The sequence below is a fragment of the Felis catus genome, chromosome A3 (genome assembly GCF_018350175.1).
Source record: "Felis catus isolate Fca126 chromosome A3, F.catus_Fca126_mat1.0, whole genome shotgun sequence".
Lineage (NCBI taxonomy): Eukaryota > Metazoa > Chordata > Mammalia > Carnivora > Felidae > Felis > Felis catus.
In genome coordinates this window covers 40,297,355-40,320,340 of record NC_058370.1, presented here as the reverse complement: position 1 = coordinate 40,320,340, position 22,986 = coordinate 40,297,355, and the positions used below count along the sequence as shown (strand labels likewise).

Below are 22,986 nucleotides of genomic sequence, written 5' to 3'. Positions count from 1 at the left end.
AGAATCCTTCGTTAACACCAATACTCTGTGTGAGTTCCTCTTTGTCTTTGTCTTTTTTTTTTGAAATACAAACAGTAGTACCATATTCAGTATCCCTCTCTGAGTTTTCCCGAGGATAGCTTCTCTTAGTGAAGGATGAAACTGGGACATTGGGATTTTAACAAATGTGTGCTGCAGGACACTAATCTCTCAAGATGCTTCCATATAAACTAGTCCCAGATCAAATTATTTAGGGAAACTGCATACATTATTCCCTCTTGGATATTACACTGCACATTAACAAATTTAAAGACTAATGTACACGGAAATATAAATAAAATAATCTCTTTAACTCTGTTTAATTCACCATTTCCCAAATATTTTTGAGTAAAGAGCCCTCAGTCTTTTGTATATTAACTTGTTTGGGGTGAATTTTTTTTTAATTTTTTGTTTGATTGTTTTTGTTTAATAACTGTGAGCAATCTACCCTTTGGGGAATTCTTCTGTAAATACATTCATTTGAGGACTTAGTGTCATTTAGCAAACAGGAATAGAAAAGCCCATGGTAAAATCTTGTATTGCAGGTTGTTATTTGATATATTAACAATTTCTGCTGTGTCTTTAACACATTTGCCTGTCTTTTTCTGAAGAAACCATGTGTCAAAGAAAATGGCCAAGAAAAAATAACTTGGCTCTAAGTAGTACTAAGAAAATATGTGTGATGGGGCCTAGTGCAGTGTCTGACACGTACTAAGAAATAGGTAAAAAAAAAAAAAAATAAGGGCACCAGAGTGGCTCAGCTGGTTGAGCCTCTGACTTTGGTTCAGGTCATGATATTGTGGTTCATGAGTTTGAGCCCCACATTGGCCTCACTGCTGCCAGCCTGTCAGTGCAGAGCCAGCTTCAGATCCTCTGTCCCCCTCGTTCTGCCCCTCTTCCAATTGCATGCTCCCTCTCTCTCTAAAAATAAATAAAACATTTAAGATAGGTAAAAATAAAAATGGAATGAGAATAGCCAGTGGCTTTTTAATTTCTGGTTTCTAAGAGTGTAGCATAATGACACCTCTCAGAGCAATGGCTATAGAAATTACTCTGGTCCAGTATCTGAGTAGGTGATCATTACCTCTTAGTGATATATTGACTTTGGACACTTGCACCCAGGTTGGTTCGCCTGAGTCAGATTCATAGGAACTATGTTCTTGTGTTTTTCTCTCTGTTGTTCCCTCACCTTCACTTGGACTTTTAATGCCTGAATTTCTGGATCTCATTCCCTAGTGGACCATGAACTGAATGGCCTGAACTTACATATCAATTTCCCAATGGCTGAGTCCAAATGATGGCTACTAAACGTCTTTCTCTAAAAAAAGGTATTTGATTGGCCTTATATCTTAACTGCCTGCCTAGTATGAAATCCTGGACTTGTCATGGACAGGGTGTTAACACGTATTTCACATGTTCTTTCATTTATAAGCAGAACTCTTTCTTCAAATACATTGTTTTCATGTGTCCACCTTACCTTATGATCTGTTTCCTGAACTTCTCCAAGCAGAATGATCTGGCATTATGAGGCTGTCTTTTCCATGTGTCTAAAGCCCAAGTAATAAATAAAAAGTGACAGTGCGAGAACAAGTAGTTCCAAGGAACTGATTTAGTTTAAATAAAATAGCTGTGGGGCACCTGGGTAGCTCAATTGTTAAGCATCTGACTTTGGCTCAGGTCATGACCTCGCAGTCTGTGAGTTCAAGCCCTGCATAGGGCTCTGTTTTGACAGCTCAGAGCCTGGAGCCTGTTTCGATTCTGTGTCTCCCTCTCTCTCTGCACCCTCCCTTGTTTGCACTCTGTCTCTCTCTCTAAAAATAAATAAATAGCTAAAAGTAATAAATAAATAAATAAATAAATAAATAAATAAATAAATAAATAAATAAAATAGTTGTTATAGAGGAGTTTACTCATACACAACAGCAAAACTACATTCAACAATGTTCTATTTAGTTCCCTTTTACCATACTAAGGGGAGAGTAGGTTTAACAAACTAATCTTTCTCTATCATTCACTCACTCAAATAAGTATATATTCTCATAGACAAATAACTGGTCAATGCACAGAGAGGAATAGTTTAAAACATGTTTTAAATTTATGCCTCCCTAATGTCTATTACCCTAATTCTACTAAGTTTTAACAATGGTCAGTACAATCCAGAAGAGAGTAGAATAAAAAAAGTTATTTCAACCAATAATTCTGGTTGTTTATGGGTAGGATATCATAATACAGAATTCTTGGCAAGTATAAAAATTTTTTAATGTATTTTGAAGTATCTGCTTGAAATTTTCAAATATAGAGAGTACATAGGATAAGAAAACTTAGTAATCTATGGTCTCCAACCTATACTTAGCTGGTCCCTTTTAATTTTAACTCTTTACTTCTACTGAGTCTACTGTGATTGTGGCCTCTGGTTTACGTCAACTGGAATAACTGGAATCATTCTCCCAGTTTCATTGTCAAATATGATTGAACTGATTCATGACCAAGCACAGCTTGCCCTCCCTATAGGATATGAAAGTACTACTCTGGACAGTCAGTCATGTTTAATATTTTCTATCAAATTATTTCCATTTCTAGCATTTTTTCTGAAGTATAATTCTTCTACCAAAAAAACCACATAATAATGGCAAGGGTAAAGGTCACAAATCAGCATTTCTTCTTAAAATATCTCCATTTAAATGCAAATATTGGCCTTTATTCCTAACCTTTAAACAGTCATTTCATAGAAATGCAAAAAGTAAGAGTAAAGTTTGTGTTTTAATAACTACAGAGAAGTACTCAAATGTGCTATTCAGCTTCATTTATGCTGCATAAACACTACCTTCTTAAATCTTGGTGTATTTCTTTTGTGATAAGCAGTTTTTTTCTCAGAAAATTCAATTTAAAAAAAATTAAATATGCACAGGATGGTGTAAATCCAACTTTAAGAAGATATAATCTCATCATTTTTCATAATTTGAATCACTAGAAGTTGCCATATTGTTTTCGCTATACTTTTTTATTTAGCTTGTGCAATTTACAAAGCTATGGTATTCATTAGTGACAAATAACTTGAAATAGTCTTTATTGTTGTTGAAACTGATTTAAATGCACTTCTATGAAAATAAAAATATAAAGCTGATAGCATTTTCTACTTACATTTCAAAATGTAATAAGTGAAAATGCAATAAATTACTACTTAATAATGAGGTGATGATTCTGTCCTAGTGACTAACTTAAAGTGAAAATCAAAATGATCAAAGTTTTAAAAGAAAAAAAAAAAACAGCTATGTTTTTATGTTAAAAAACATTAAAAGTTTCAAAGTACTACATTTACTTAGAACTTTAAGATTTATACCAGAATTAAATTTATTTGTGACATGAACTTTGATACAGAATCACAAAAATAGATTTGAATATACCAAATTGTTGCTTTTGCAATGTCCTGGAAGACACATAACGGCAATTTCATGCCTCCAGCCTAGCCCCCTAGCCCCTTTGTGATTTCCTCTGTAGCTGTTGGGGCGAATTTCCTTACACCAAGGCGTGTTGCTCTCAAATTTTTTATTTGTATTTTTTACTTTTTTTTTTTGCCTCAGGGATTGTTCTCCAACCCTAGCAGATATCTTAGCTTCCATGCTGGCTAGGTTGGAAGGATGACAGAGTTAATACCCTTTCCCCCATATACCTTGACAAGGGGGATGGGAATTAGTGATTAATGCCTGAAACTCTGATCCTTGAGGGCTATGTTGTCCAATCAAGTAGTCATATATATGTATATTTACACTGAAATTAATTAAAATAAAATAAAATTAAAAATTCAATTCCTCAGTCACACTACCCATATTCCACGTGTTCAACAGTCACATGTGATATTACAGCAGACAATGTGGATATAGAACATGTCTACCATCGGAAATATTAGACAGTGCTGTTTAAAGGAATGCTTCTAAGGTTGTGTGTTTTACAATTGCCCACAAGAGGGTCCTCAGCTGGATTTAGCCTCAGTTGCCCACAGTGATAACTGGATCAAGATGTATCACTTATTGGGTTTTGCTCTCTGAAGTTCACTTCTAGCTCTTCACTTCTACTTCCTGTGATAACAACCAAACAAACTACTTTGTACCCAAATCCTTGTCTCAGGCTCTGCTCTGTGGGGAGCCCAAGCTGAGAAAGGTAACGTTTCAATATTTTCGACCCTACTTTAGTTCAAAGAATGCCATGATTAACCAAGATACAAACTGAAATAAAATAATTATAACACTTAAATTATTTGTATTTACAATTATTTCCTTTTTCACATGCTTGACCTTTATTCTTTTACTCATTCTATAGCTATGTGGTCTTCAGTGAATTGATCAGGCTGAGATGGAAACAGGGAATGTAAAGAGGCCAACCAGAGAGACCAAAATATTGTATTTTAGAAGTAGACAGCTGAATGAGAGGAGTGTAAAGGAGTGGGATGGAGAAGAGGGAAAAAGAGGAGCAGGTTCCTGCAGGTATGGAACTCTGAAAAGAGTGTTATTTAAATGGAGTTATTAAGAAACTTGGCTCCATATCTTCTCTTCTGATGTGATTCTCTCACTGTTGGCTCCCAGAAAGATTTTCAGGAAAGACTTGTATTAGTTTTTAAGACTTTTTGGAGTTAGACTTCTACATCTTTCAATTGTGACACGGGTCCCAAAGAGACTCAACACAGTCAGAGTGAATCCCCAAGAATAAAAGAATCATCAAATGTGAAATTTACATTTGAACCATAATACCATGACTTATTTAATGCAAGAAAAGCAAAAAGTGAAAATGATGACAAAATGCTAACAAGTTGACAATGTGACATTAACAAAACATTTTCCCCAAACATGTAGAATTAAAACTATCTTCATTTATGCATGTTTAGTTACTGGCAGCACTATGTAGGTTAAAGGGGCAACCTAACTTCTCCAGTGGTTTCTAGAAAGTTTAATATTGCATTTATGTGAAAATCACTATGACAGAGCTTTTTTTTTCCTCCCCTATTTAAGATTAAGGTAGACCATGTAACTTAAAAAAAAAAAAAAAGAAAGAAAAGTAATACTACTCTGACTGAAAATGTAGGTGATTCAATCAGTTTCTTTTAAATCAATTTATTCCTGTTACACATACATTTCTCAACTTTGGTATCCAAAGAATAAAAATAGCTTTCAAAGCTCAAAACACATGATCGATGAAATTAAGAGATACACTGACCAGGAGAGTGGATACACTAACTTTTATTCTCCCCAGCGAAATCCCCCATACACAAATACCAAATTTCAATTAATTGAATTTTGTTGCTCTTTTTTTTATCAGGGTTTGGATGGAGTAGGAATGTTGGAGAGTGACTGCCAAAAACCAAACTTTACATTGATATTCTAACTGGATAACTGAAAAGAACTTTTCTCTAAACTTTTTTTTTCTGTAAGTCTGTGACTATGCCTCCAAATAGTCGTGTCAATAAAATTGGACACAGTCATCAAACAAATAGTAAATTCATCCATTCATACATCCCATTCATTCACTCACTCACAAAATATATTAAGGATATGCTTGTATCAGCCATTGTGCTGGCTGGTGGGAATCCAGAATAGTTAATATATTCAACAAATGTTTATCAGACATATATCTGCTAGGCTTTTGGTAGGCAGTAAGGTAAGAGTGGTCACCAGTTTCTCCCATTGAAGAAACGCAAGAGTGGGGAAATTAGATAAGCAAAGTGAGATTTCCAATGCTGTGTGATGAAAGTCACCCCAGGGAGGTATGCTCAGGGCCACCATCAGTGCAAAATGTGCACATGAAATAACCAATACTGAGCTTTAAAAGTATGTATAAAGAAAAATATTTTACCAATTTGGACTAGGTATAGTCTAATTTAAATTATTTTTAAATAAATATTTTGAAAGGATAAATTTATTACTTATGAAGGAGGGCATTTTTCTAGCTAACAAATCAATGACAGATTGATCTTTTGGGCTCATTTTGATAAAACAAATATTTCTTGCCGATCCAATTATGGAGTATTTACTGGTTCTCAAATGCCTGGAGGCAAGTTATATTCTCATGTAGGTTAAAAAGTCCTTCCCCTGTGGATCTGGCTATGATATACATCTGTCTGGTGATTCCCTGCCACTTGATAACTTCACCCTTATTTAAGTCTACTCTTAACTAAATTATTACATTTTAATCTGTTTTTCTCTCATTCTGTATGTTGGACACTCAATTAATCAATGTCTAGATTACCTATTAATTTTTCTAGTGCTATATGTACATGCAAACATTTTATTCAGTTTGAGGAAATGAAATAGAAATGAAGATTGCACTAACATGCTCTTTCTGATAAGTGAAAACCAAATCCATCATCATATTCAAAGTTAGCATTCAAATAGTTTATATAAGAATCTGAATTTTTTTAATTTGTTTTAAACGTTTATTTATTTTTGAGACAGAGAGAGACAGAGAATGAATGGGGGAGGGTCAGAGAGAGAGGGAGACACAGAATATGAAACAGGCTCCAGGCTCTGAGCAGTCAGCACAGAGCCCGACGTGGGGCTCAAACTCATGGACCGCGAGATCATGACCTGAGCCGAAGTCGGACGCTTAGCCGACTGAGCCACCCAGGAGCCCCAAGAATCTGAATTTTAATATATCAATTCATAAGCAGAAAAATGCCATCCATAAGAAGCTTGCCAATGTTTTATATACACAAGCTTAAAAATTAAAGTTAAAAAAAAGACTCCAAAAACTGTTGCAGAAGTAAAGCTCACAGCATAATGTTGCCCGATTACCACTCAGAGAGGCCTGGCCATCACAGCATGGCCAATTCAAATTTCAGTGATGCCTCTTTAAGCCCTAATGAACCATAGTGCCCTAATGAGAGGTTTCACTGAATCCTACTCAACCAAGCATATGTTTCACAGAGAAAAGAGAAAACTAGGAATCCACTGCATCTTAAAAGATGATATTTGTATCAACAATGTTTATAGGTCATTTTTCTTTGGATTAAAAAAAATCCAAATAGCTACTATTCTGTAGGACTCATAAATAAGGATGTTTGCTTAATTCAGTATGAAACTCATTTTACATCATGAAGTGTTCTGTGTGAATTCATCAATGTTAAGAATTAATTCCTTAACTGAACTACAAAAATAATATTTGCATACTTTTATACAGGAAGGAGTACACTTTTAAATGTTTAACAAAGAATCCAAGGTATTTTGTCTACAGAAGATTAATGCTGAGACTAACAAAAAATGATTCCCTAGAAACAAAGATATTCATTTAAGTCAATGACATAATATTGGTCACAAGAGTTTCTGACATCACACAGGTCAAATCACATTCAAAGTCCATTTTTTTCATTGCCTTTCTAACGATTTTGGCGTATAGACAGGGTGATGGGTAATATATGTCCAAAGTGGGAAGGTCAGACTCAAAGGCATTATGCTCACATTCTAAATATGGTGTTGCAATGCATTCTCATTTTTGCTTAAAACCCTTAATGATGATTATTCAACTACTGTGACTAGAATTTAACTTGGCTCCAAGAATAGCACTGAGTCCCTGAAGATATTGCCTATAAGATGAAACTCCATCTAGGTGACATGCAACTCTTTTGAATATGGGCATTACTTTTTCCTTTAAAAAATAGTTGTGGATCATCATATGTTAATTATTGTAATTGTAAGCAAAAGAAAGAGAAGTGGGATGGAAAAGAGACTTTGAAGACCATTTTTTCCCCACTGTCCAACAATAAAATAGAATAAAACAACGTGATGTAGATTATGCCAAAGTACACCTAGTCTTCCCCAGCAAGAGTGTAGTGTCATTAGCATGGGATGTAACACAGTACATATTGTATCCCACACACACCCACACCTTTCAGGTGTTAAATAACATTTATTTAAGAAGGCCTTTCCTGACTCCCCACAATCTATCAGATTTAAACTCCCTACAACTTTTTCTTCATAAAACAATTATTCCCCCAGGAAGGCATCTGCAGTTATTTATTTCAGATTTGTCTCTACTCATTGCATGGTAAGTGCCAGGTGAGCAACAACAGTCCCATTTGTTTCATACCATTGCTTAGGGCCTCATACAGTGCCTGATACACAGTAAGCACTCAAATGGTTCTAAATCAAGGAGTGAATGGCCATGCTGCCCCAAATAATCCTAAAAGTGAGAATCAGGCAACTTCCTACACAGGCGCAGTTCTGGAGGATATTTTGGTACTTTGTTGAATATTAAACACACATAACATTTTACCTTCTTAAATAGAAGCAGTATATTCAGGAATGGTCAAAGAAATCCTGTTTAGAATTACAATAGCTCAGATCAAATTGAATTCCAACAGCAGATAATTAAATAAATTATGACACATCCTTAAAGTGGACTAGTACAAAATTGGTTGTATGGACTAGCTACAGGCAGTATACATAAAGCACACATGGAAAAAAAAACTGTATACATAGGAAAATATATGTGAAAAATTCTGAGAAAATATCAACTAAACATAAGGCTCACCTTTAGGTTGTGAGACTATTTTTGTTTTCTTCATTATGTTTTCCTATTTTTCCTAAACTAACAATGAGCATATCTTCCTTTTATTAAAATAATTAAAATTATTGGGGTGCCTGGGTGGCTCAGTCCACTTAGCCTCCGACTCTTGATTTTGGCTCAGGTCATGATCCCAGGATCATGAGATTGGGCCCCACATTGGGCTCTGCTCTAAGCATGGAGCTTGCTTAAGATTCTCTCTCTGTGTCTCCTTCTCTCTCTCTCTCTCTCTCTCTCTCTCTCTCTCTCTCTCCCCTGACCCTCTCCCCCACTTGTTCTTGCTCTCACTAAAATTTAAAAAAAATAAAATTAAAAATTAAAATTGTTAAAAGTAAAGGAAACCAAGATGATAGATTATGACAATAACATGGATAAGGTGCAATGTTTCTTGCATATAATCCTTTCCTACTCATAAGAGTATATTAAGTCTTCTATATTGTATAGTATGTAAAAAATAGTTATATATGTTAAAGTATTAATAAATATTAACTCTTTCAAATACAAATGAATAATTAGGCCAGTGAAATTAAATATCTATCCTCCACCACTTTAAATAATAAAAGCTTGGGGTGCCTGGGTGGCTCAGTCAGTTAGGCGTCCAACTTCGGCTCAGGTCATGATCTCCCAGTTTGTGAGTTGGAGCACTGCATTGGGCCCTGTGCTGACAACTCAGAGCCTGGAGCCTCCTTCAGATTCTGGGCCTCCTGCCTCTCTTTGCCACTCCCCTGCTCATGCCCTGTCTCTCTCTATCAATAGTAAATAAATGTTGGAAAAAATTTAAATAGTAAAAGCTAATAGTTTGGGACAGGGACCACAGAAAGGGGTATGTTCTGGTAACTTTTACTTTTGCCAAGGAGCATATGCATTTATAAAAATAAAATGAAGTCAAGAATTAGTTATATTATCTGTAAAATACAACTTTGAATTCTGTCAGGGTACAAAATTTAGACAAAAGTAAATTTAAAACTCCTTTCCCGTAATTGTGGTCAATGGCATGGGCTCTGGTTTGTGACACTGGAATCAGTTACAGAAATAACACAAAGTTTCAGAGAGAAGATAATATCTAGCCAGAGGTTACTGTGAAATAAACCCAGGTACACATAAAACATCTATGCCATACCTGAAATATACTTTTCATTCAAGCTACTTTTATTACTGTGGTGTTGTGATGGGGGGGGGGGGTTGGCTAGAGAAAAACAATTTGCTCAAATCACTGGCATAACTGTTACAACTTCCTACTTAATGTAGTCTCTGTGGAAGGAGACTAACGACTGTGTAGATTGACAAGCAAATCCCAAGGATATCAATAAAGAGTTCAATAAGTCATTTGATGCCAACTTAATTTTTTAATGTAGTTGGAGTAGTCCCCAAGGGCTCGTGGCTGCCTTAAAGAAGTTCTGTAACAGCAAATGTCACAGCCATCCAAGGACGTGAGGATGCTAATGTAGCATTCTTCATAAAATAAAACCCGGTTGCTGCTCCCCCTGACATCATAACAAAGCCCTGATGGATGTGCACTCTGCGTGCTGAATTGATTTTTGTTAAGTCCGAGCTCTCATACTATTTTATCCTAATGTGCCTAAATAAGCAGTGTTGACTCCTTAATTTACTCATTTTAACACCAGCAGCTTCCAGGACTCCATTAACATGGCGCCGCATTTAGGTTGTCTGCTGAATTTGCTAACCTCAAACATATTAAAACCGAATTCTTAAAACTGATAACACTGCCAGGAAAATCATTTAAGACAAATAGGTACGCGTATATCAGCATTTCAAGGAGTCACGCCCATAAATACTTAAACCTAAGGACACAGTGAATTAATTAGGACACTAGGTTTATTAAGAGGGTTGATTCTGACTACATGCTACAAATGGTAAACTGAAGGCCCTAAAGAAGTCATTTAATGTTTTGTCCCCAAAAGAAGCCACTGGAGAGATATTCACTGAAGGAAATCCAACAAAACAGAATGCAATTCAATAGATATACGGATTCTGCCAAAAGCAAAATAGACCATTAGGGTCTGGAGTAATTTGGAAATAAACAGTAAATTCTGCAAGAAAATAAAATAAAAAGAAAGAAAGGAAAAGAATTACTTCAAGTAATACAAACAGCATTTTAAAACAAATGGAAACTACAGCAAAATAGAAGATTATTTTAACCAAGGCAAATTTAAAAAGAACTTCTGTTAGGGACATTTGTATGATATACAATGATGATGCTAAACCCTTAGGGATATAGCAATACATGCATTTCTTTGGAATATGAGAAAACTATTTCCTTAGAAGTCAATGAGGGGTATTGTAGGTTCAGGTTTGCGTTTCATTCCCTTTTTAACTATGTTGTGTTTACTTCTCAGTGTTTGATGGTTGTATTTTATCACTCAGGGAATTGAGCTATTGCGGGGTGATATATTCAATGAAATTCTCCTTCCATCAAGTTCAGTGTTTTACTGGTTTTAAAAGCAGCCATTATTTTTATTGTCTCCAGCAAAACCAAACGCATGCTTTACTTTAGTTCCACATCTGTATTGATAATGATAGGTCACCAGCTCTTCAGTACAACCCAAACTGTGACATTATAAAAGCCTTCCTCCTTATTGAAGCTTAGCCTTTGCTTGTAAAAACAAGGCGAAGGTCCAATTAGCGATTCAGAGGAAAATGGGAGGGCAGTCTTTTGTGTATAGGCATCCCTGTTCGAAAACCTATAATCCATAATGAGCCCTGTTTAACACGACGGATGCTTTCCTTTCAGACAAGCCTAAATACCAGGTCACTAATGAGCAAGAATTTAAAAAGCCGAAGCCATGAATGAAACAGGTTATTGTGAAAATTGGCTCATATTAAGAGATTTAAAAGACTTGGCTAGTTCTGTTTGGCCTGACAGGTCTAGCTAATTAATCAAATACTTTGATAAGTAACTAACTTTTTGCATTTTAAAAGGGAACTCTGATCTGCCAAATGTGAAGGAAAAGAACAATCCTGATGCTACTTAAAATATAAAGAATGGAATTTCATGGTCATGTGCATGACCCATGCTTATTTTGACAAGGGTGTTCTCGTAAAAGCTGTGATATCAGGAACACACCAATTAAAAAGTACTGGAAATTAGCATCTTGCAATGCCCCTGTTACACATCTTTATTCCAGGAGAAAGGTACCAACATAGAGAGCTTTCTAGGAAAGACTTGAGAAGTCGTTATCACTGGTCAGGTTTGCTGAGAACGAAGAGCTTGCAATGGCACAGAGCACAAAGGCACAGGTTTCTTGTCTAGTCCAATGGCCAGTGCTTTCCTTCAGTGGCTTTCACTGTTAGGCATCTCTGTGGCACAAGTTGCTCTTGGTTAATTAAAATATCTAGGGGGCTCTTTCCCTTGCCTTCAATTATAAAAAAAAAAAAAAAAAAAGAATGTCAGGTGGCAAAGGCTTTTGTTTGCTTCGAGTAAAAACACACAGGGAAGATATGTCTGCAGCAGTTACAATGGTTAAGAAGGAGGTTGAAGGCTGTGGAAAAACAGGAGGCTTTGTAGGCATTCAGAGCTGGCCTGAGACACTGGGCCCCACTACTCAGAACTCTGTGATCTCCTACAGGTTAATTAAAACATTTGAACCTCAGTTTTCCTATCTGGAAAAAAAAATGTAACAAATCAAACCTTGTTTGCAGGGCAATTGTGTGATTAAAGGCAATAACTGGCCCATGATACTAAGTCAATAAATACTGGCTCTTGGAACTTACTGTGGCAGATAGTTACTTTGGTGACCCCCCCCCCCCAAAGAACCACACCTCCTACTATTTACACACCATTTGTAGTCCCTTCCACTTAGAATCTCTTGCCTTTACCATAAGGCTAGCTTTGGCCCAGGGGACATTAACAGAAGCAAAAAAAAGTAATTGCTGTTGTAAGCCACTAAGTTTTGGGGCAATCTGTTAGTAATAGATAACCTAGAACACTTATCACCTTTTCATGATCTGTTACTGGTTATGGACTCCCAAGAATTATGTATAATGTTTAAAGAAGCTATAATCTTCAACACTTGTGACTAACCTAACATTTTCTGGAGCCTTCAGAATTTTATAATTACTCCTAAACTCTAGATTACCTTTGAATATTGGCTAAATAACTCTAGACTAAATATACAACCTCATCTCCATACAGATGTTCTGAGTAAGTGGGGTTGCCACACAAGTGATTAGCATATAAACAAAATTTTATTTTTTTTTCATGTAATTGTTAGATACATTTACGTGAATACTTAGCTCTGGTATCTTTCCACTTGTGGTCCACTTTTTGTTTTGTTTTGATTTTGATTTTGATTGAATGGTTTCTATACATTTACTCAATGCTCACTAAGGTAAGTACAGTCACCACCTGTCACAACATTATGACAATATTATTGACTATATTCTGGTCCACTTTTATTTTAGATAAAATCTCACAGCTGTCAATACAGCAAGTTGCTTACTAGCTTTATTCATATCATTTATATCATTCTCTGTTAACATAACAATATAAATAACTGTACTTTTAATTTGAGTGCTTTTAATTTGAAGATGCCTTCCTATAGTACAATCCATTGTATAATAGTACAAAACTAATGTGGCCAAGATTGCTATTATTTACCTCAATATCTATTTTCATCTTTCTCCTTATTAAAGCAATATATATATATATATATATATATATATATATATATACACACACATATATGCATACACATATATATACATATACATGTATATATATACATAAATAAATATACATATAGATTTATATATATGTATATGTATATATATTTGGGATGGGATTACACCCAACTACTATTCTAGAATCCTAAGCTTCTCTTTCTGCAAGGTATAGCCATATTTGCTAGCTTTGACAATGCTATCTAAGCAGAAGTGGTATATGGGATTTATAGAAAGACTTGTTATAAAAAAGAAGACAACATTTTTGGCACCCTACTCCCCTTTTCTAGCTTCCTTCCTACTGGGAAGGCTGGTAATCTGACAGCAATCTTGGAACACTGAGGTGCTTGTGGTGACCTTGAGGGTGAAAGTTATGTGCTAACAATACAGAAACCCAGGTCCCTGGTGACCATTTCAGTTCTAGACTCTTTATGTCCACACTTATTTTACATGAGGATAAAAACTAACTTTACCTTGTTTAAACCACTATTATTTTAGGATTTTTGTTATTTTCAGATAAAGTTAATCCTAACAAACACCAATAACATAAATATCACTATATATGAACACATAAATAAGGGTTTGATTATAGTCTCAAGTTAAAAAAAATTTAAAAGAAAAAAAAAGTCTGAAGAAGATTAAGTCATAAATAGGGAGATGTCTGCGGCTAGAAAATTAATACACACAGTCTAGAATCTGCCAAAGAATGCATGTCTTTTTGCTAAAATTTGTTGTGCATATTCAAAGATAAACTACACTAACAACCAAAAAACACAGAGAAGCACAAGAAAACAATCCATTACTGTTGAATCTCTTCAATGGTTTGGCTGTGCCATTTAAGTACACTTTGAGAAGATTCAGCTAAAAAAGACTAAAGTACACATTCCAGATTACAACCTAAATGAGATAATTTGCTTAACTATAGCGAGGTGACAGAAGAATTTATGAAATTGTTGAAATATAGAGATTCTATGAGCTAAAAATCTAACCTAGAATTAATTCATAGCTCCATGACTGACATGAATGGGAAATGAAGCCAACATTTTGTATATGTGCACTTTTAGGCATATGGTAATAAACATCAAAAGCTCTATCAAAGCACATATTTATTTTTCAGATTACAACTGCAATGAAGATCCTAACTTTTTTCAATGACTGGAAAGAGACTGTTTTACACTGAAATCTGAAATTCTGTGACAGGCAGAAACAGAATTTCATGATGAAAGATTGTATTTTTAACAAAATATTTATATACCTCAATTAAATGAAATTTTATGTAGAAAAAAGTCTGAGTCCAATTGTTTTCTAAATAATCTTTGAAAATACCAACTCAGAAGAGACTTTTGACTTCTCTAGACCCTGTGATGCTTACTTAGCCATAGCTCCTGATCAAAAGCCCAGTTAGTGGTTTGCCCAAACTGTAGGTAGAAGAAAGAATAAGGTATATTGTGAATGACAGAGTTTATCATAAGGTAGAACATTATGTAAGTTATATATTTCCTGTTAAAAAGACTCAAGTACCATAACATTTATTCTTAAAATAATACAAATATTACTCATATATAAAACGATATTTGATGAGTGAATGTCCCCACTCCTTCCACCGTATGTTTTTTTTTTAATTTTTTTTAAACTTTTTATTTATTTTTGAGACAGAGAGAGACAGCATGAGCAGGGGAGGGGCAGAGAGAGGGAGACACAGAATCCGAAGCAGGCTCCAAGCTCTGAGCTGTTAGCACAGAGCCTGACGCGGGGCTCAAATTCACGAACCGCGAGATCATGACCTGAGCCAAAGTCGGACATTTAACCTACTGAGCCATCCAGGCGCCCCGCCACTGTATGTTCTTATTAGGCAGAGATATTTTCTTTTTTAAAAGTTTTTTTTTTTCAACGTTTTTTATTTTATTTTTGGGACAGAGAGAGACAGAGCATGAATGGGGGAGGGGCAGAGAGAGAGGGAGACACAGAATCGGAAACAGGCTCCGAGCCATCAGCCCAGAGCCTGACGCGGGGCTCGAACTCACAGACCGCGAGATCGTGACCTGGCTGAAGTCGGACGCTTAACCGACTGCGCCACCCAGGGGCCCCGAGGCAGAGATATTTTCTTAAAAATGTAAGGCAGACTTCTGAGCTGATAATCTTTTTGAAATTGTTATTCATTTTAACTGGAAAGATATCTTATGGTTTTCAATAACTAGAATGATTCTTGATATTTCTCACCAAAGCTTTAAATTTATGTACAATTCTTAAATAAAATCACCCAAGGGTAAGTAATATCACATTCCTAGCCAATGTCTGCCAATTTTTAAAAGAATAAGGACTCTTTTTTATACAAGAAGGTAGAAAATAGAATTCTAAAAACACTATGGTGCTCATACTTCCAGCATATGTTTTCATGTACCATCTTGATCAAAAGTATGAGATGCCAAGAACCTGTTATTTGTATTGATGACTAAACATATGAATCCTAAAATGAATATTAAACATCTATTTGAAAGCATAAAATAAATATATTTTTAATAAAAGACCTAGTCTAGCACCTAGAAGGTGAGATCATCCTTACTAGACAGAGTCCTTGTCACTGTAAGTGTCCACTGGTAGGTCTCTGCTCACAAGTGTGCAGGGGTGAGCTGAAAGTGCCAGAGGGACTCTCAAACTGATTCATCTGCCTAGTAGCTTACAGAGACCTTGAATGTCCTCCTTACACTTCTCTATGGTCAACCTGAGCATAAAATGAAACTATCTGAATTTCCTCAGACTATTCAGTAGCTCTCTTATTCTTCCAGCTCAAGTTCATTCCCTGAGGTACTAGTCAAACTTAGTGAAAACAAAAGAGAAATTAAGAGTGAGAGTTACCTTAGGGAAGTATGTTGTCACATGGGAATATGTTGGTTGCATATTAGAACCACTTGGAACCCTTAAAAAATCCAGACACCTAGGCTGCACCCAAGACCAATTACATTAGGATTTGGAAAAGATGGAACTTAAACATTAGGACTGTTTTGAAAGCTCCCTAGATTATTCCAATCACTCTGTCTGACCAAGCTCTCTCTCAGCTATTGGTATTTAGGAAGGTCATCAAGAGAACCAGGTAAAGGAAACATGTAATTTCCCTTAGTGAAATTGTGTGATTGTGGGTATACAATCTAATTCCTGACTGCCAGATTAAGATATTAACCCAATTATGCTCATTTTATTACATTGAAAAAATGGAGGCATCATTTTATTTTAATTTGTACAACTGCTAAGAGAATAATGTATTCCAGTGTCAATATGCCAAACCTAATACATTTCATATGAAAGGCATCTATTTATGACTTTTAGCAAGACTGGAAAACTGCCAATGCATGTTTTCCAACAGATCTGGGAGGCTTAGCAGGTAGTAAGTTGAGCTGGAATGTAGGACCTTGTGTTAATGAAAACCCAGAACTCTGGTTTCCTAACTATTCATGATTGGAAAATTAGAGTTTATGGTTCTGGAAGTTTTCTATGTACCTCACATTATCTGAGCATAATGAAAAACTGACACCTAAGCACTGTACAAATGCTAGCAGAAGAGAGAGGCAAAGCAGCTTAGCCAACTAGAGAACAAAAACACAGCAACACACAATAAGTAAGTAAAATCCCTGCGAATCCATTCACTCAGGCATAATACCCTAAATTCTTAAAACATGCACACACACGCACACACGTGTGCGTGCGCACACACACACACACACACACACATCCTTTTCCATAGTATACCCAAGGGTAATCAATGTAACAAGCTAGTTAATGACAATACAAGATTAAAATAAACATCAAGAAACCACTATGCCTGGATTCATATTACTTAGATGAGAAGTTAACTTGAGATATTCTAGAAAAGCTCACTTAATTACACTGGTGATGAAATTATCTTTTTGTTGGCTTAGCAGTTATGATTTGGGCCCAACATTCCTGACCTTGTAAGTAAGCTGAGACACATGTTGGCTTCAAAATACCACAGTAGCTGAATCTTTATAAGAAAAACCCCTTTTTAAAAAATTCTTTTTGAGACAGAGAAAGAGACAGAGAGAAAGAGTATCAGCAGGGGAGGGGCAGAGACAGAGGGAGACACAGAATTTGAAGCAGGTTTCAGGCTCTGAGCTGTCAGCACAGAGCCCAACATAGGGCTTGAACTCACAAACTACAAGATCATGACCTGAGCCGAAGCCAGATGCTTAATCCACTGAGCCACCCAGGCACCCCCTTTTTAATTATAAAAGCAAATAAAGATAAGAAAATGAAAGGAAAAACAATGATTCCTAAGCCTACCACCTTCAGATACCCAACCAGTGGCATTTGCCTCAGTGTCTCCTTTTAGAATTAGAGGGTAGGATCCCTCCTGTTCTTTGACCAACAGACTGAAATCAGCTTTCATGCAGACAAACTTCCTAAAGGTCTTCAGAAGCTGTTTCACTGACACTCACCTCACTGTCCAAATCAGAAACCCAGGTAATGTCACTGTCTTCCCATCTTTCAGTGCAAACTCACTCAACTCTTAAGTGCTCAATATCCCTCAACGAAATCTTCTTCCCTCCACCCTCAACAGCAGCACTCTGCAATGATCATCAGAACTACTGGTGCAGTCTACGGCCATACCCCCTGAATGCACCCGATCTCATCTGAACGTGGAAGCTGAGCAGGGTCAAGCCTGGTTAGTACTTGGATGGGATAATTACTGGTGCAGCTTCCTTGATCCTGGGCTTATTCATATTTAATCCATCTAACACAGTGTAACGAGAGAATCTTTGTAAAATGCAAATCATGGTGTCACCTCCTTCATGGGCTTCCCAAGGCCTTTGGGATGTGAGTGGCATCATGATTCCATAGCATGGCTCATAGGACCTTGATCTCCCCAGCTTCTTTTGTCTCTACTCTCCATCTTGAACTCAATGCTCTAGCCACATTGTCCTTTCAGTGCTGGAATGAGCCCTCTAGACCTTCAGGTATGCTGTTTCCTGTACCTGGAACACCTCTCCCCTGCCCCTTCCTCCACCTCTGGCTGTGACATCTTTTAATTTTCAGCTTAAAAGTCACTTTGTAAAAAATGCTTTTTCTGATCCTTAAAAATCACCTAAGCCCCTAGCTTTGGACTTCCTTAATATCTGTACTCCCCCACTATAACACTTAGCACCTGGTATGCACTTATTTGTTTAACTGCTTTACTATCCTCCTTATAGTCTGCAATCTGCATGAGGGCCAGGGGGTTGTCTCTCCTGTTCATGATAATGTGGACAGTGCTTAGCTAAGCATCTGACCTATAGTCAATTTCTTAGGTAATATTTGTTGAACAAATAGATGAAACTTGGATATCTTTATGTTGTATCTTGTCTTTCTTATCAATAAATTTTTCAAACATACCTCAGAATTTGAGATTCTCAGGTTAAAATCCTGATGGATTAGTTTTACAATTTTAGACAATTTACCTTCTCTGAACTTCAGTTTCATTAACATGTAACAAAGTTGGTAATCTGCTTTGTAGAACAGTTGTCAAACTTTTAGAAATAAGGTATGTCTGGTGACACATAACAGTCATTCCATAAAATGGTAACCATGGCTATCATTGTCATCTTTGCAGCTACCTCTGCCATCATCTTGAAGAAATCTAGGGAAGAAAAATATCTAAATATCTATACTATTTTAGATAATCATATCCTATCATATTACTATAGTTGTACCTCCCATTCTGGATTAAAAACACATACCCTTAAATATTACACTTTTCAATATAATTTTAGTGTGGATTCATCAAAAAAAAAATGTGTCCTGGCCTTCTTATATGTGCATGGTCCATAGTAGTAGTCATTCTTTGGATGAAAGCAGATTTTTTGGCATGTAGAGAGTCCCTATCTTCTCTAAATAGATTCAGAATATTCTCAGTCAAAATCTTGAAAAATCATCTAAATATTTCAGCCAAAGGACATAGCTACTAAAATACCCTCACTGGAATAACAAAATATTGCTACTTCTCCTTTCCTGTACACATGTGCCCATCTGGAGGGATACAGAAAAAGCATTGGGCTAAGGCAGGACCATGCAACACTAAAAGAAGAAGAAGAAGAAGAAGAAGAAGAAGAAGAAGAAGAAGAAGCAGCAGCAGCAGCAGCAGGAGGAGGAGAAGGAGGAGGAGGAGGAGGAGGAGGAGGAAGAGGAGGAGGAGGAAGAAGAAGAAGAAGAAGAAGAAGAAGAAGAAGAAGAAGAAGAAGAAAGAGGAAAAAGAAAAAGGGAAAGGAAAGGGAAAGGAAAGGGAAAGGAAAAAGAAAGGGAAAGGGAAAGGAAAGGGAAAGGGAAAGGGAAAGAGAAAGAAAGAGAAAGAGAAAGAAAAAGAGAAAGAAAAAGAGAAAGAAAAAGGAAGGCCAGAGCTACTCTGGAAGGCACTAGGATTGTGTACTTTCCCATAGATGGAGTAAATAATGTAAACTTCTGTGCACTCAGAACTTTCCATGGCTCATCCCTCCCTCCTCCCAGCCAATTACCCTGACTGTGAGAACCTGAATGGTGATATGTCATATTCTTCCCTAGGTCTGCCTCCATGACTAGAACAGTAGCCCCTAGAACAGCAGGAGAAATCAATAAATGTGTGTACACCAATGAATTAATGAATACACAATTGAGAAATTATTCCTCTATCTTTCTACAGATGGAGGTAAAATAACATTGAGTAGACATAAGCACACAAAAGGTATGGCAAATACTTCGGGTGGTCTTCCTAGCATCCCAGCTATTTCTGCCTCAGTGTGTTCCAACTGCCAATATCTGCTTCTATTGGCCTTGGGGCTTTCTCCGAAGCTTCAAAGATTACTCTGCCTATTTGCATGGCAGGCCACGGCAGTCAGGAAAATCACATCTTCTTCTAACCTTGTGGCATTCAGCTGATATTTGATGTGGTTAGTGTACAAGTACCCGACTTCCCTTATCCTTTGGGTAAGATAACTCTGAGACAGTTTAAAATCATTTCCAAGAATTCTCCTGAATGCTTCCCCTTTCCTGTCTTCTTTCTCACTCTTCTAGTAATTTATGAACTTTGCAAATAGACTACTTGCACAGGAATCCTTGACTTAGGATCTGGTTCTTAGGGAAACCCAAAGGAAAGAGAAAGAAAGAAAGAAAGAAAGAAAGAAAGAAAGAAAGAAAGAAAGAAAGAAAGAAAGAAAGAAAGAGAAGAATACATAAATTAAAAAGAAATCTAGCTTAGATAGTCCAAGGAAGTCAGTAAGATATTGTGCCAGATTGGCAATGTACAGTTCTAAATAAAATTTTCATTAATTTCCATGTATTAGAATTTGCTAAATTGTATATTCTGATATGAATAAAACAACTTAGTGTACAAATCCCTTACATGCAGTTTTCAACAACAGACATGTATGGGTCACAGAAGCAATCAGCATTGTGGAAATAAACCAGTGAATTGGTCATGGGCAATATGTTCTTAATGAAAGAACTAGCTTCCTGACACAAGGATGTTTCTCCAAGCATGATTTCAAATGTGGTGTCACTCAAAAAAAGAGCGCAGTTTCAAAATGAAATGCTCTGATAGTTCTATTAGATTAGCAACAAGTATATCAGTTAAGAAACCTAACATTAATTAGCACTCTCATACCAAGACTTCAAAAAAAGAGGATAAAGGAAAACAACAACAACAACAATTGTAAATCAGCAGTTTAAAATTAAAAGATATATCAACAGCCAAGTTGTCTTTGAATGGCATTTTAGAAATCATATTACTCAGTGGTAATCATTCAGTCACCCATATTTTTTATAAAATGTTAGTATATATGCTTTAAGGATAAAATGTGAATTTTTAAGAAAACTTTACTTTTTCTTTTTCTTTTCTTTTTATTCCATGTAACTAGTGCTATATCTTTCACTTTGCATAGTGAAATTATTTTTTTTATCATTTACACAATTCAAATGCATTTGTGTTTCATCAGAAGATATAACAGAATGACAGTTTTAAGGCCAGCACCTCATATAATATAATTTAGCTCCATTACCCAATTTGTCCAACTATTTTGCCTGAACATAGTCAATAATGAAAACCACTTCAATCCCTCTCTTTGCTGAATCACATCATAATTTTCCATTCCTAATACTAGTGTTGGAGAAAAAAAGAAATATTTAGATGTGTATTTAAAAATAAAGTTTATATATGTGTGTATTATAAATGCATATAAAGGAAGAATATAATAGTGGTTTTGTATAGAAGAAATGTTTTTTTTGAAAGTTGAACAAATGTGATACATTTTTATAGATAAAAAAATAGAGATATAAAACAATTTGTACAATAGTAAGAAATAGATTAAGCTTTGAAAAACCTTTTTGAAGGTCTTCAGTCATTTAACTTCTTTAATGTTTAGTATATTCCTAGATCTGGACCCTTGCCTCATATTGGAAGTCCTGATATAATTCATCCCTAAAATATTATGAACTATTGACATCGTAAGCAACATATCTGCTATTATAAAGCAGGAAAAATGCAAATGGAAAATACAGAAAATAAAGGGAGACTGGGACTATGGGCGTTCTGTGTTACATATCTGGGAACTTAACCCAGTGTTCTTTGTTCTACATCTTAAATTTCTCACCTATTTTTCCCCATTTGATAAACCTTCCTTCCATCCATTTCTCCCACAAATCTACTATCTTATCTTTCTGTAAATTGACAGATTTCTGGGAGAAATAGTAAACCTAGATTCAGTTTATTGCTCCTTCCATTTTCTATGCATTTCTTTTTAACATAGGTTCTAAACTCTTAATCACTTAACACCTCTTATCTACAAGGGACAGAAGATCAATTCAAATGATATGGTTATAAAAGAAAATATACTGGCTGATTCAGGGAAGAAGTGGAGCTGCAGGTCCGGGCTCAGGCACTATCGGATAAAGGCCCTCAAACAATGTCACCAAGAAATCTATCATGTCTATTTCTTGTCCCAACTACAAATCAGTTGATCATATAAGCTGACAGTGGATGGAAGGTTGGTTCCCCAAAGAAAACTTGTGGTATAGTTACCAAAAAAGAAAAAAAAAAGGTATAGTTACCAAAAAAGAAAAAAAAAAGGTCAAACTCTCAGTAATTTATCAATATTGGCTAGTTTTTTGTTTGTTTGTTTTGTTTTTCAGAAGTCACCAATCCTTGGGCAACTCTAATGGCTTCCCCTCTACCTCTTCCCTTTCTCTTCATACTCACCATTGGATAATGAGGTCTTCCTGACATCCAAACTACTACTCAGTTCTGGAATCCCCCTTATTTATCTGGCTGGTCATTTTAGGTTCTTCTTGGAGGTCTTCCTTTGACAAAGCTCTTAAATGCAAACATTCCTCTCAGTTCACTCCTTTGGCTTTTTTCCTTTTGTTAACTCTTGCTGAGCAACCTTGCTTCCACATGGACTTCTACTATCATCTCTATGCAGAAGACTCTCAAGTGTATGGGTCAAGCTGTAAGTCTCCTCCTGTTATGGACTGAATTGTGTCTCTCCCCAAATTCAAGAATTGAAGTCCTGACCCCTAAAGGTATGGTGTTTGGAAATGAGGACTTTGGAAGGTAATTAGGTTTAGTATGAGAGCATCATTACATTTGTAAGAGGAGATACCAAAGAGCTGGCTTCCTCTCTCTCTCTCCCCCAACATGTGAGGATACAAAGAGAAGTTGGACATGTGAAAACCAGGAAGACAACCTTCACTAGGGAGCCAAACTGGCTGGCTCCTTGACCT

General features: G+C 36.0%; 1 protein-coding gene across 1 annotated transcript in view; it reads right to left on the bottom strand.

Annotated features, from left to right (window-relative positions):
- Positions 1–22,986, bottom strand: part of MACROD2 (mono-ADP ribosylhydrolase 2) — a 2,026,389-nt gene that overhangs the window by 1,137,236 nt on the left and 866,167 nt on the right. The window lies entirely within an intron of this gene.